Source organism: Calonectris borealis, unplaced genomic scaffold, assembly GCF_964195595.1.
Source record: "Calonectris borealis unplaced genomic scaffold, bCalBor7.hap1.2 HAP1_SCAFFOLD_242, whole genome shotgun sequence".
NCBI classification, from domain to species: Eukaryota; Metazoa; Chordata; class Aves; order Procellariiformes; family Procellariidae; genus Calonectris; species Calonectris borealis.
In genome coordinates, this window is record NW_027441626.1 from 1,099 (window position 1) to 15,790 (window position 14,692).

The following is a 14,692-nucleotide window of genomic DNA, read 5'->3' on the forward strand; positions in this document are numbered from 1 at the left end:
TTATAGACTTAGGTATCTATTTAGGCTTAGATATCTATTTACACTTATATATAATCTCTTAGATCACATATAATATCTATTTAGACTCTCTATGTAACACGTAGTAAGTGTAGATAGCGATATCTATTCAGACTTTTTTCTATTTTAAATTCCTTCATACATAAAATATATCATCCTTTTTGCATTTGAAAGTCCTTTATTTTTTAATTTATATGTACGCGAGTTATTTTTGTATTTTAAAACCCTATACACGTCTTTCGAATTTTTGTATACTCTAAAATAATACTCTAATATAATACTCTAATATAATACGGCAGATATAGGTTCTTATTTTGAAATCCTTCTATACACATAAATGAATATTATTTTTCAATATATATAACAATGAGAGATTTTTCTCTATTTCAAGGCCTCACAGATATATTTACAGTTTTTAAAATTTTTTTTTTAAACGCCCCCCCCCGTGAATTTTCAGGCATTTTTGGGCCGTGACCCCCTTCCTGGGGGACCCGCCCCATGTCCCCCCCATTCCCCACTCACCTGCTCCTCCACAGCATCATCACCCGCCCGGTGATGTTGGGGTGCCCCAAATGACATCATCACCCTCCCAGGCCCCCCAACCCCCCTTTTTATTCAGCCCCAAAAAAGGCACAAAGTGAGGCACAAAAAGGCACAAAAGGCACAAAAAAAGGCACAAACCGGCCACACATGACAGAAGACACAGATGTTGCCCTGAGGAAGGAGAGACACTTATTTTAGCGGTACAAGGAGGGAATTCACATGGTTCGTCCCCCACCCAACCCCCCCCCAGGCTTCACCTTGAGCTCCTGGCCGAGGTTATGGAGATGTCGCCGCTCCATCTCCAGGCCATGGAGCTGTTCCTCCTACTGCCCCAGCCGCTGCTCCTGGGCAGCTGCCGGCGCCCACAGCTTGGCCGCCTGTGCTGCCTGCCGCTGCACCGTCTCCTCCGCCAGCTTCAGCTGCGCCTGCCAGGAGGGAAACAGCAGCAGTTGCAGTGGGGGAGGTAAAAAACAGCCCCAGTAAGGGGGGAAACCAGCCCCGGATGTAGCATGGGGCAAAAACTGAACCTGGTGAGGGGGAAAAAATGAGCCCCCGTAATGGCAGGGGGAGAAAAGCAACCCCACCAGGGTGGAAAATCAGCCTTGATGGGGGAGAAAACCAGCCCTGGTTGAAGGGGCAGGGGCAAAAAACAGCCCTGGCAGGGTGGAACACCCCAAAGCCCCGGGGGGGGCTCACGGGGGACCCCAAAAGTCAAGGGGGAATAGCAGCAGTGGGGGGTGAAATTAATGGGCAGAAGAACATAGAGTGTGTCCCCAAAACTGGGAGGTCCCCAAAACCCCAGGGACCCCAAAAACCAAGGGGAAGCGGTTGGGGAAGAGGAGCAAAAACGGGAAGGGAGGAATAAAATCAACGTGGGGAAGAGATGGGGGGAATCCTTGAAACTTGGAGCAACACCAAAACCCCAGGGGGGTCCCCAAAACCCCAGGGGGGGTCGCTGCCCCCTGAGGGAAACCAGAAAGCCAAAGAGAAGCAGTGGGATGGAGGAGTGGAAACGGGGCAGCGTGGAGCATGAAATCAAGGGGGGAGGAAGTGGTCAGGGTCCCCCAAAACTGGAGGGGCAGGAGGGGGCGGCAAAACCCCAGGGGTGTCCCCCAAAAACCTGGAGGGCATCACTGACCCATGGCGGGACCCCCAAAATTCAAGGGAAAGCAGCAGGAGGCAGGAGCAGGAATGGGGCAGTAGGGGGTAAAATCAAGGAGGAGGGGAGATGGAGGGGTCGCCAAAACCTTGGGGATCAGGAGGGGATGCCAAAATCCAAGCAGAAGCAGTGGGAAGGACAAGTGGAAATGAGGCGGGGAGAAAGAAATCCATGGGGAATCCCCCAAAATCTGGGGGGGGCTCAACATACCCCAGGGGCCCCCAAAATGCCCCCATCAGGACCCAAACAGTCGGGGGGGGGCGGGGGGGGGCCTTGAAACAGGTAACAGAGATTTAGGGGCCACTGGTGGGAAGGGGGGTCTCCCTGGAAGTGAGGGGACCCCAAAATGGCCCCAGGGTGGCTCAAAATGGCGAGGGGAAAAGCTCCTGGGGAGGCCCTGAAATCGCTCCTGGGGGGCTGTGAAACCCCCCGGGGGGTCCAAGCTTAGAGGGGAGCCCCAAACCTGGCAAGGGGCAGGGCTTAGACCCAGGAGGCGGGCTCTAGACCTGAAAGGGGTGTGGCTAGAGCCAGCCCCCCTCCCCAAGCCAACTCGTGGGGAGGATCTCCGGGTCCTGTTTAGGGTTGAGGGGGTAAAAATCTTAGGCGGGGGAGGGACTGGGGGGTGCGGGGGAGGGACTGGAGGAACGCAGGCATTCAGGGGGGATGAGGGGGGTGGGGGAGCAGTACCTCTTGTAGTAGATAGATATCAGTGCGCCCACACGAGGTCCCAGATTTCCATACCACCTTCTGCCACTTCCAGCCCGGTCCCAGGACAGGGCAGTCCTGCCAGCCCTCTGCCACGCTGCCCGGGGGAGCTACTGCGGAGGGGATGAGCAGCTCCCCAAAACCCCCCAAAACACCTACTCCCGCCCACCCAAAGCTACTGCGAGGGATGCAGGCAGCGCCCGAAGCCACACCGCCTGCCCGCAGGCCCGCCCCGAGCACCCCCAGCCACGCCCCCACCTCGTAACCCCGCCCCAAACACCCAAAGTCACGCCCCCCCCCCCAAGGACCCGTACTCCCGCTCCACGCAGGTGGCGCTGAAGCCCTGCCCCCTTTCCCCACACCACGCCCCCAAGCTCCGCCAGGCGCGCGGCCAGCGCGGCTCCTCCTCCCCACCAGTCCCCCACAAAATACTGCCCCTCCGCCACGCCAACCCCCGCCAACTGCCCGCACCCACATGGATTCCCCCAGCCGCCCCTCCCCCGCCCCGGTCACGCGTGAACTTCACCTCCCCCTCACTAACTACCCTCTCCCCCCCCACATCCACCCCCAAACTGCCCCTTTCCCCTCACAAACACCACCCCCCCTACCCAACTGCCCCTTCCCTCACACACATGGACTCTTAAACAGCCCCCTCGCCCCTCGGACACCCCCAAACTGTCCCTCCCTCACACGAACACCCTCCACAAACTGCCCCTGACCCACAAAAACACCCCGCCCAGGGGCCTGCATCCTGCCCCAGGCCCACTCCCCGGCCCCCTAATGCACACAGCTCCCCCCGGCCCCACTGCCCAGCCCCTCTAGGGCACACAGCCCTCACGCCCCCCCAGCCCCACTCCCCAGATGCTCACAGCCCCTCCCCTGCCTGGAGCCCCCCAGTACCGCTCCCCGGGGCCTGCAGGACCGCCCCCCGCCCCACTGAAATACCCTCCGCAGCCAATCACTTCGTGGGGCGGGGAGCGAGAGAGCGGCTCTGCGGTGTGAAGCTCCCTGCCGAGTTCAACCACAACCGTCAGCTCCCCCTGCACCGATTTCCGTGAATGCAGTTTCTGAGGCTTTAAACTGACGTCGAAGTGAGGCCCAGCAGCGGCCCCCCGGCCAACCTCCCCCCGAGTTTTACTACATGACGTCATACGGTCTGGAACATCCCCTGGGTCAGGTGGGCTCAGCTCTCCCAGCGGTGCCCCCTCCCAAACCCCCGCGCACCCCCGGGCTGCTCGCCGGCAGGGCGGGGCGAGGAGCAGAACAGCCCCCGGCGCTGCGCAGGCGCTGCTCAGCAGGAACTGACGGAGCCCTGCGTCATCAAGGCCGTTTGCAGCACAAACCCAAAACGCAGGAGGAGGGAGAGTGGGGCGGGAGTGGGGTGCAGGGGAAAGCCTCGCGGGGGAGAGGGGGGCAGGCGTGGGGAGCGGCATGCTCGGGGATGACCTACGCCGGGGGCTCCACCCGGGACAATGCACACAGATAACTCACCTGGGACAAACCGCAACCGATGATCCGCTCCGGGTAACTGACCCTCACGGGATAATCCACACCGGATAACCCCCAGCGATGCCCCTCAAACCGCTGGTGTCTCACCCCAAATTGGGAGGTTTTTTGCCTTTCCATAGTATGAAAATTGGGGTTTTTTTCTTTTCCAAAATATTCAACTTGGAGGTTTTTCGGCGCTTTTCCGCAACATAAAAATTGGTGATTTTTTGCTTTTAGTTTTGTGCATGAAAATGAGGACTTTTTTTTTTGCTTTCCGGCTGCACAAGGGAGCTTTCCGGCTGCACAAGGGAGCAAATCCAGGTGGATTTGGCTTTCCCGGGAGCTCCAAGTTGGGTATTTTTCCCCCAAAATTGTGATTTGTTTTTTGTTCCCCCACCCCCGGACCCACCCTTGCAGACCCTGATTCAGGGGTTTGGGGGTATTTTTATGCCACAGTGTCAGGTCCCGCTCTGGGCGTGCACAGCCCCGCAGGGGAAAGTCCCCATTGGGGGAACTGGCCCCAAATCAGGATGGGAAAAGGCGGTAAAGGCGAAGGGGAAAGGGGCAGCTTTTGAAAGCGCTTTTATATCTTCAATGAGAGGTATTGGGGGGGGGGGGGGGGGCAGCAGGTGGTGTCAATTCTTTACATCCTTTCTATAAACAGGGTTTCTTTGCATGTTAAAAACCTTATCTATCATAGACATTTACACTTACGTATCTATTTACACATACATATACATGTATTTAGGGAACACATTTATGTCTCACTTCCCCCTCCCCCCCCCCCCCGTTTCCCACTTACTACATGCAATACCTATTCAGACTATATATCTGTTTAGACTTATGTATTTTGACACTTAAATATCTTTATAGACTTCTCTATTTACACTTACATATATTTACACCTGTGTCTTTATAGACTTAGATATCCGTTTACACTTGTATCTATTTAGACTTAGATATCTATTTACATTTATATATAACTTCTTATATCACATATAATATCTATTTAGACTTACTATGTAACAGGTAGTAAGTGTAGATAGCTCTATCCGTTCAGACTTTTTTCTATTTTAAATTCCTTCATATACAAAATATATCATCCTTTTTGCATTTTAAAGTCCTTTGTTTTTTAATTTATATGTACGCGAGTTATTTTTGTATTTTAAAACCCTATATACGTCTACTTAGAATTTTTTTATACGCTAAAATCCTTTATACAACATAGTAGATATAGGTTCTTATTTTGAAATTCTTTTCTGTATATAAATGAATATTATTTTTCAATATACATAAAAATCAGAGATTTTTCTCTATTTCAACGCCTCACACACATATTTACAGTTTTAAATTTTTTTTTTAAACGCCCCCACCCCCCCCCATTAATTTTCAGGCATTTTTGGGCTGTGACCCCCTTTCGGGGGGGGGGGGGGGGGGGACACGACACCCCCCCATAACCCCTCCATTCCCCACTCACCTGCTCCTCCACGGCATCATCACCCCCCCGGTGATGTTGGGGTGCCCCAAATGACATCATCACCCCCCCAGGCCCCCCAACCCCCCCTTTTTATTCAGCCCCAAAAAAGGCACAAAATGAGGGGAACGGCCCCAACCGGCAGCTCGTTACTTTAATAATGCCATTTACGGATGTACGCACGCACCCCCGCCAAAAAGGGGGGCTCTGCTAGATAGATAAAGGAGGGGCGGCCCCCCAAACGGTTGCAGCCCCCCCCAGCCCCTGTCCCGCAGGCTGGCAGCTGGCCCCTTACCCTCAGCACGCCTAACGACCGGCAGGCAAACCTGGGCCGGGGGTCTCTCTTGAGCACCACGGGACACTTACAGCGAGGCATCTGAAAAACAAAAATCCCAACTGGCATTTCAGCATATTAAAAAAACAGCACCGAAGGCAGCAGAGGAATTCGGTCAGGATAAGGGAGAGGGTAGCAGTCGAGCTAAAGGAGGGTGCCAGGCAAACGGGTCAGCTCGAAATACAACGCGGCCTTTAAAAGCTCGAGCGATTCGAACGCTTAAAATCAGCGTGAAGACTAATTGACGCGATTTTGAACACGTTCTTAGCAGAGAAGTAAACGCTCTCGCTGGTGCTGGAAAACGTCTCGTCCCTTCCTTACCGCACCGCTGCCGGGAGATAACCCCGTGAGGCTGCAGGACAAGGGCGCGCCGTAATCAGCATCTACGCTCACGGATCCACCACCACAGCTCCAGCCCTTGCGCTGCTGCTGCTGCTGCTGCTGCTGCGCATCTTGCTTGCTTGGTCAATAAAGCTGAAAGTGAAGTGTAAAACTTGGAAGAGTAAAATGAAAAAGAAAGAACAAATCTCAGCAATTCATTTTATGCTAAAAAGGTGCGTGTACGTTTACATACGTACAAGAAGACGACTTATACTATAAAAATATTTGATTTTCCTTTTGCGTTAATTGAAATCGCAGAGCTGTGAATTCATACCGTTAAATTATCTACCTCCAAAATACACAGCTATCGTTTGACCAGGGGTTTTGCGTGTGTGACATGACTAGGAGGGACGCCTGGCCAGCTGCGCCGAGACCGATGCTACCGAACTGCCGGGGAAACGCGCCATTGAAAGCGAGACAGAAATAAAGTACTTCAGAGCACTCTGTCAAAAGATCGGGAAAAAAACCCGTAACGTTCAGTTGCCTCTCTTTTTAAACGTTTAGAGCAACTACCCAACTGCTTAAGTACACCTAATAAATTATACGCTACAGCTGTTTGGCAGTTGCAGTTTAAACAATGCAAGTCAGTTTGGAAATTATACAATTTTAACTTTCTTTTTTAAATTTCATTTACGATAGAAAAATCAGTGAGATACGAGATCTCCCACATGGTTTTACATTTTTGGGGGCGGGGGGGAGGGGGGGGGCAGGCGGTGGGGAATATCAAATCCCCGGTGCTGCAATACATAAGGCTACCAAAAAGGATTGGCAGATTTGCTACTGCTGTTGGCTGTACCCAAGCATGCGGAGGAACGCGTTTTTACGGCATCTCGACTGTTACACCGGAGAACCAAAGACCAGCGATACATCGACTACTGGAAGGCGTGCTGCGCTTGGGTCTTTGCAAGGAAATCGACTTCCTACTTTTTTTTTTCCAGAGAGAGTGAAAAGTCTCGTTGCGGATGACTTCTACTGCCAAGTACATCACCTCTGAAGATCCATTCTGATGGGAAGTTCATAAAAGGCAACTCCTTTGAATGAGAAAGATTTCCATTCTGGAAAATCTCTTTCCAACTGAAGTCAAAATTACACACTGTAGGTCAAGGAAAAAGGACATCATAGAAGCAGTAAAACACATCAGGACTCTCTGTCGCTAGTTACGAGGCTGCCAACGCTCCTTGGGAAAGCCTGGAAAACGCACCGAAGCGACGCCGATTTGTCCCGTTTTGTCCACGTCTCTTCTTTGACCTTGACTGCTTTTAGCACCGATGCTAGTATCTCAGTAAGGTTTTCGAGTACTACTGTAAGGTATTTTAAACACTTACTGACTGAAAAAGCATAAAGCTTTTATCGTGAAAACCACGTCTGTTTCTCCCGAACATCCAAACTCTTACAAACGGTTCCTTTCCTCTTCTAGGCCAACATTATTTTCACAGTACCCTTTAATAGTAAGCCCACAGAAACCGAAGACTGTGCTGTCAGGAAGAGAAAATAGACGGAGGGAAGCAAGCTTTGCATAGGCGTACCACGCTCCAGAACAGACCTCCTTTATTTTTAGTATTTGTGTTAAAATATTTCACGTTAAAAAATTATATAGAAGGAGAGTTGCCGCTTTCTTAATGTTAACTGTAAAGTCCATATCACAGGCGTACCTTGTACTTGCAGACCACTACGGATCCTTTCCGTCTGTCTCGTACTTTCACAGCAGAAGAAAGGGCGACCGCGGCGAAATGGTGGCCGTTGACATTCTGCTGGGGGGGGGGGTGGGGGGGTGGGGGGGGGACACCAAACAAACCCCCGCCCCCCCCCCCAAAAAAAAAAAAACCATTTAGCACAAAGCTTCCTTTTCTGTGAAGACTACAACTGAGTGGAGGAGAAAGTATTTTGCATCATCTTTGGTACAGCTGTTGATACAGCCCACTAGAGCTTTTGCATGTTTTAGACAACCGTGCCTTTTTTTTTGGCTCATTGGCAGCTTTAGTTTCGCTAGAACTCGCTTTCCTAGAGACACGCAGGTGACAGACGCAGATACCTACATGCATTTTCTCAAGCCTAAGTATAGCCGCGATTTCCTCACCCTATACGTCCCAAGTTGAGTGTTTTTGTTAAAGAGTACAGCAACCCATCTGTCCTCGTGAACTCGCTGCAAAAGAGGAATCCTTTTTTCCAGGCCGTTTCTCCAAACGGTCAAGATCTTTTAAAACTGCAGTTGTTTTAAAACTAGCCATTTGGAACACATTGCCAAACAATGTTTGGCAGTAAGACTTTGATGTGTTTGACACACACAAATTTGGGGTAACTCGCTACTTGCTTCCTGTTGTTGTGGTGGTTGTTCTTCCTTCAGAAATTCTACTTGTAGCCAAGTTATTCGCTACTGGTTCAAGCATTTACCTTCCAGGTATTACCAGCACATTTACACAGGCGAGGAACTAAATTGCTCTTCTAAAACTACCCGAGTGAAAATTACAGCCATGAAAGAGGAGTGACAGAGAAGGAAAGGAGAGGTCAGGCAGCAAGAGAGCTCTGCAGGCTGCCACCAGTCAACATCGCACTCTTAAAAAAAAAAAAAAAAAAGACAAGACAAACACAAAAAAAACCCACAAAAATCAACAACAAAACAAAACCTTGACGTTGTACCTTTTTTTTCTTTTGGAGCTCGTCCCTGTCTCAGCAGATTGTCTTGTCAGAGCATGAAGTGCAGATGATCTGTATCCCGACGACACCTGCACGCGATGAGCACGTGTTCAGAAATAGTCCAGATCTGTAAGACTGGTGTCATTTTTGTGGTTTTAAGAATCATAACTCATTTTATTGACCGATGCATTTGTGAGGAAACTAAGTAACTTTTCAACGTAGCCTCTCCTTGGGGCGAAAAGTGCGTTAGGGAGTGAAAAAAAATTTATGATTCAGAGCTCGCAACCGTGACGGAGCAGCAGGGAAATTAATGAAAGTGAAGACCAACAGCAGCAACATTAAGCGACATTTGGCTTTAATTCTGATCACGTACTTAAGCGACTCTCCAAGTCTATACCTCGAGCCTATGAATGCCTAGCCCTTTTTTGGAAGGACAAACTTTTTCCCTTAAAAGTCCTAGATTGAAGACTCCACTGAACAGAATGTGGATTGAGCCACAGGACAACATGCCATCAACACTCTAATGAAAAAAAAATCAAGTAAAAATCAAGTTTAAACATCAGTTTCCATCGTGTTTCATTCATTACATTTCTAGCGGTACCTAGGTGCTCAAAAATTAACTATCCTGACACCACATGTTACTAAAAATTGAGTTATGCATAGAAAAATAAAAGGCTATTTCCAACCTGCCCATAAAATCAGTATGAACAAACAGAAGAGAAACAGTCGACCCTAAAGAAGGTAACAGGCAGCTCTTAATTTATCGTAGATGAAAGTCCATCCTTTTACCTGAAAGGAAAACATTCGTAACTACCCAAGGACCGATTCAGGAACGAGGCACGCTCTGTTAACGGCAACTGTTCATCAGCTTTTCTGCACCGGCAGCAAATTTGCCTTTTCCCTGGGTTTGACATGGAGTAGCTGCAGCGTCCTTGAACTCGCCAATGTTTCTCCCCGCTCCCCCGGCCCCACACGTGCCATTACCTGAGCAGCAAGCGGCATCAACCACGCAGGATTTTCTTCACGTGACGCAGAAGGTGACGCTGGGAAAAGAGGAGGCACAAAACAAACCTGTTTGTCACACCCAGCCAACGGTGAAAACACAGGGAAGGATTCTGCCGTGCGGGGCCGGGCTGTGCACCCCGGGAGCTCCCGCCGGCCGGTTTCTCTCCCCTTTGCCGGGTACCGGGGAGACACCGCCGCCGCCTCGTGCTGCCGCCTGCCCCCCGGGAGAGCCGGGGAACCCCCACCTCACTTCAGCCCTCGGGAAGGGGACCGGGAGAGACCCTCCACGCAGAGAGAGGCACGCGGCCTGGATTTATTCCCCGAGGGAAGAGGCCGGGCTCCCCGCTGGCAGAAGGACAACTCGCCACCCTGCCGCTCGGAGCGCCTTGCTGGGGACAGCCCTGCCTGCGCCTGGCTGCTCTTCAGCCGTGCTGGGAGTGCAGTCCGGCCGACGGATGCTCCGGCAAATAGACACTGCAGCGAATCGCAGCTCCTGCTCGTTACAGCTGCAGGTAATTTTGCCTCCGGCTAAGACATGCCCCAGACAGCGGACACCCCGTCTCGTTCCAGCTCCTGCTTCCTACGGTTCTGGCTAACTGAAGCTCCCGCTCTGCACTGAAGCTCCTGTTGATTTCAGCTCCTTCTCCTTACAAGCTCCAGCTATTTGCAACAGCCTGGGCTTTTGACAAGGTCGTAAATCAATCGCTGTCAAAACTTGACTATTAGGATTAAATATCATAGGTGTACATTGTATAAATATTAATTAGTTTGTACGATTAGTTAGTTAATAACTATTCTAAGCAGTCGACAAGGAAGAGCTGGACTCGAAGAGGGCGTGCGGGGTCTGAAAAGCAGAGACCACCTCTTCCCCCCGGAGACCACCGCAGACGTTGAGTTTGGCCTGGTGCATGCCGGCCTCCCGCACTTCGGGGTCCAGCAGGACCAGACCCCCACCTCCGGGGGGGGGCGGTCCACACACCTGCCCAGCCCCTGCTTTCCCCTGCAGCCCCAATGCCCTCCCACCCCACCCCCCCCCCGCACAAACGGCCAAACCGGCTTCTGCTTTGGGCCCCCAAACCAGCTCACTTAGCGCCCACTTCTAAGCCCAAAAACCCAGCTGCTGCGCCTGTTCTCAAGTCCCAAAGATGCCCCCGGGGAGGACAAGCGCTTGTGTGATGCTTCTGGCAGAAACGGGGCTGAAAGGTCTGATCCCGGTGCCGGGGGAGCAGAGCAGAGCTGGCTGGGACCAGCTTTTGCTCCTGGAACAACCCCAAGTCCCTGCTCCGAGGTCTTCCCCTTGGGGCCCTGGGGTGGACCTGTCCCTCCCCTTCAAACGCTCCAGGAGTTTCGGGGGCAGAAGGCCGTTTCTAAGCCCTCTCTCCAGCAGCTCCTCCCTCGACTCGGCCCGTGAAGCCCCCAGGCTCGCTGGGGCGGGCGGCCTCCATTGCCTACAGGCTGCCCGTCTGCCTGCAGGGAGGGCTGGGGGGTCCCCGGCCCCACGGGGCGACAGCGGGGACTCGCAGGGAGGGTCTGTTTGCACACAGCGCCTCCCCCCCCACCCCGCCGGCCCCACTGCGCGGCCCCCCTAGGGCACACAGACACGCCCCCCCCCCCCCCCCAGCCCCGCTCCCTAGATGCTCACAGCCCCTCCCCCGCCTGGAGCCCCCCCACCCCCCCTCCCCGAAGCCTGCAGGACCGCCCCCCCCGCCACAGCCCCACTCCTCGGCTCCACACTCACGCTGCCGCCGCCGCCTCGGTGCAGACCCCGCCGCGCGCCCCGTTGAAATACTCTCCGCAGCCAATCAGCGCGCGGCTCCGCCGGACCGCCCGCGCGGGGCACGCCGGGAGTTGTAGTCCCCGTCCCGGGAGTCCGCACGCGCACGGCGCCGCGTCCAACGCGGCTGCCTGTACATCGACACCCGTACAATGGAGGTGATCGTGCACGGACCCTGGTGCAACCCTTGTGCCCCCCATGCTCGCAGCCCCTCCCCGGTGTTTGCAAGCACCTCCCAGCCCCAGCACCCCCGGTGCTCACAGCACCCGACCACACCATTTTCTAGCCCCCTGGGAGCCCCAAGCCCCACTCTCAAGTCCCGCCAGGACCCACAGCCCCACTCCCCAGCCCCACTCCCCAGCCCCCCTAGGACACACAGCCCCCCAAGCCCAATCCCCGGCTCCCCCGGGACGCACAGCCCCCCCCCAGCCCCACTCCCCGGCTCCCCCGGGACGCACAGCCCGCACAGCCCCGCTCCTCGGCCCCCCCGGGATGCATAGCCCCCCCCCAGCCCCGCTCCTCGGCCCCCCCGGGGGTCTGCAGCCTCCCCCCAGACCCACTCCCCAGATGCTCACAGCCTCTCCCTGGCCTGGCGCTCCGCCAGTCCCCCTCCCCGGAGCCTGCAGGTCTCCCCTCAGCCCGCCGTGCCCGCGGCCCCTCACACTCACTCACTCACGCCGACGCCGCCGCCGCCGCCGCCGGCGCCGCCGCCGCCGCCGCCGCGTGGGTGCAGACCCCGCCGCGCGCCCCGTTGAAATAACCTCCGCAGCCAATCAGCGCGCAGCTCCTCCGGGCCGCCCGCGGGGGGCACGCCGGGAGTTGTAGTCCCCGCCCCGGAAGTACGCATGCGCACGGCGCCTTGCGCCGTGCGGGTGGCTGTGCAGGGACCCCCGCGCAACGGGGGGTCGGTGTGTGGAGACCCCCATGCAACGGGGGGGGCAGTGCAGGAGGACCCTTATGCAATTGGTTGGTGTGCAGGGGACCCTCGTGCAATGGCGGGCAGATGCGCGGGGACCCTTGTGCGATGGTGGCGATTGTGCAGGACCCTCGTGTGACAGTGGTGGTTATTTTTCTTGGCAGTACGGGAGCAAAACAGCCGGTGTCTGAAACCAATGGGGTGTTTTGGCTGCTGCTGAGCAGCCTCGAGGCCGCCTCCGGTTCCCACGTGGCTCCCATGGTGTGCGTGGACCCTCCTGCAACGGGTGCAGGTGTGCAAGGAGGGCGATCCGGGGTAGGGGTCCCTCTCTGGAGGCACCCAGCTCGAGCTGGCACCTAAGAACTAATCGAGGAGTAATGAGGAACCTTCTCTCGCACCTGATGTTAACCAGCGGGATCCCAGGGTCAGACCCTGTTACGGTGATCGGACCCTGGGGAGGTGGCAGAGGGTGCCCTGGACAAGTTGGGGGGGTTCCCTGGGGAGGAGGGGAGCCCCCACCCCCCCGACTGTGGGCACTCCCCCAAGGAGCAGAGCATGGTGCAAGACTTTAGGGGGGATGAGGGCCAACAGGACCCCGAGATGGCGGTGCCAGCTCTTCCCAGCGTCTCCCCAGGCACCTGCTGTGCTGAGGTGGGGGGTGTGTGTGTCTCAGGGCTGGGGGTGACCGTGGGGTCCAGGAGGGACCCTGGGAGTGGGGTAGGGGGACATTGGGGGACAGAGGTGTTTCTCGGGAGATTGGGGACACCATGTGGGGGGTTGAGACTGGGAGGGATGACCCTGAGGAGGTGGGGGGCACCGCGGGGAGAAGGGATCCCACCCCCCACACCTGCAGCCACCCCCAGGGGCAGCTGGGACCCCGACCCACTGGGGGACCAGGATGGGAACGATGGGGACTCACTCATGGATACTGCACAGGTAATAAAACAGTTCATGCTGCACCCTGTTGCAGGGTCTCTGGGGTGCCCTGGGCGCCGACTCCCCACCACAGCCAGCCCTTCCTGGGGGTCTCCAGGCTGCCGGGCTCCTCTGGCCCCCAGCCGGCGGGAGCTGTGTCCTCCCAGCCGCTGGCCACGCAATGGCAGCAGCGACCCACGGCCACGCAGAGACAGGGCCGGGGACAGGGCCGGGGGATGTCTGCGCTCCACCTGGGTCTGCAGGGCTCGGGCAGGGGGGACCCGGCATCCTGCAGCTGCGCTCCCACCCTGGGGACCCCAAACACCCCTGGGGCAGACGGTGTCCCCAGCGTGTCCACCTGACGGGGGGTGGCCTGTGCCCCTGCACACCCGTGTGCGTGGCGGGGGGGACGCGGGATGTGCCGCTGTCCCTGTCGCTGCTGGCAACCGGCATGGGGGGAAGGTGACAGTGAGGGTCCCCGCCAGTGGCCCGGAGCTCGTCACCGCTGGGGGGACGGGGGACAAGCAGGGCCAGCACCAAGGAGCGACGGCAGCACAGCCCACTCTCTGGGGGTCCCCGCCCCCTGTCCCCAGGGGTCCTCTCCGTCCCCGTGTTTTATTGGGGGAACACAGAGCCCAACGACCAGCCGCGGGGACAGGGGACGGGGAGCTGCCCCAGGGATGGGGACAGCACCGGGACACGCCGACACTCTTGGGGGTGCTGGCATGCGGGGGTGGGGGGGTGGGGTACCCTAACTGTTGCCGCCCGGGATGACGAATGCACCGGCATGGGGACGGCGCAGGGAGGGGCCAGAGCCGGCGCGCGACCGCCGGGCTGCAGTACCACGCTTCGGCTTCGGGGCGGCAGCAGCGAAGGCGGCGGCGGCGCGGCTGCGCACCTGAGCGGTGCCGGCGCTGCAGTACCGCGATTCGGCCACGGGGCGGCAGCAGCAGCGAGCAGCCGCCGGGCGGCGCGGGGGCGCGGGCGGCGCCGGCGCCGCAGTTCCGCGCTTTGCGCGCCCAGCGCCCGCCGGCACCGCGCACGTGGGGCAGGAGCGGCGTTTCCTTACCGGGACGAAGCAACGAACGCGGCGGCATCACCTCGCAGGCACCACGGTACGGCATTGCCGGTACCGGCGGACGGCAGCGCGGAGAAGGGGGGCGCCACCGCGCATGCGCGGCTCAAGGGCTGCAGTACCGAATTTTAGTCGCCTGGTGGCAGCAGCGAGCAAAGCAAAACCGCGCCACTGCGCATGCGCGGGTCAAGAGCTGCAGTACCGAATTCTGGTCGCTCGGTGGCAGCAGCGAGCAAAGAAAAGCGCCCCACCGCGCATGCGCGGGTCCCGA

General features: G+C 56.4%; 1 long non-coding RNA gene across 2 annotated transcripts; it reads right to left on the reverse strand.

Annotated features, from left to right (window-relative positions):
* Nucleotides 1–7,980: 7,980 nt before the first annotated feature.
* LOC142077405 (uncharacterized) lies at nt 7,981–11,605 on the reverse strand. 2 transcript variants are annotated; one of them, XR_012671790.1, is made up of 3 exons: nt 11,480–11,605; nt 9,721–9,779; nt 7,981–8,825 (listed from the first exon to the last, which is right to left on the reverse strand). It is a non-coding gene; the product is annotated as an uncharacterized LOC142077405 (long non-coding RNA). The 2 variants fall into 2 exon arrangements; XR_012671789.1 differs by having other exon boundaries at nt 7,981–8,871.
* Nucleotides 11,606–14,692: the final 3,087 nt, after the last annotated feature.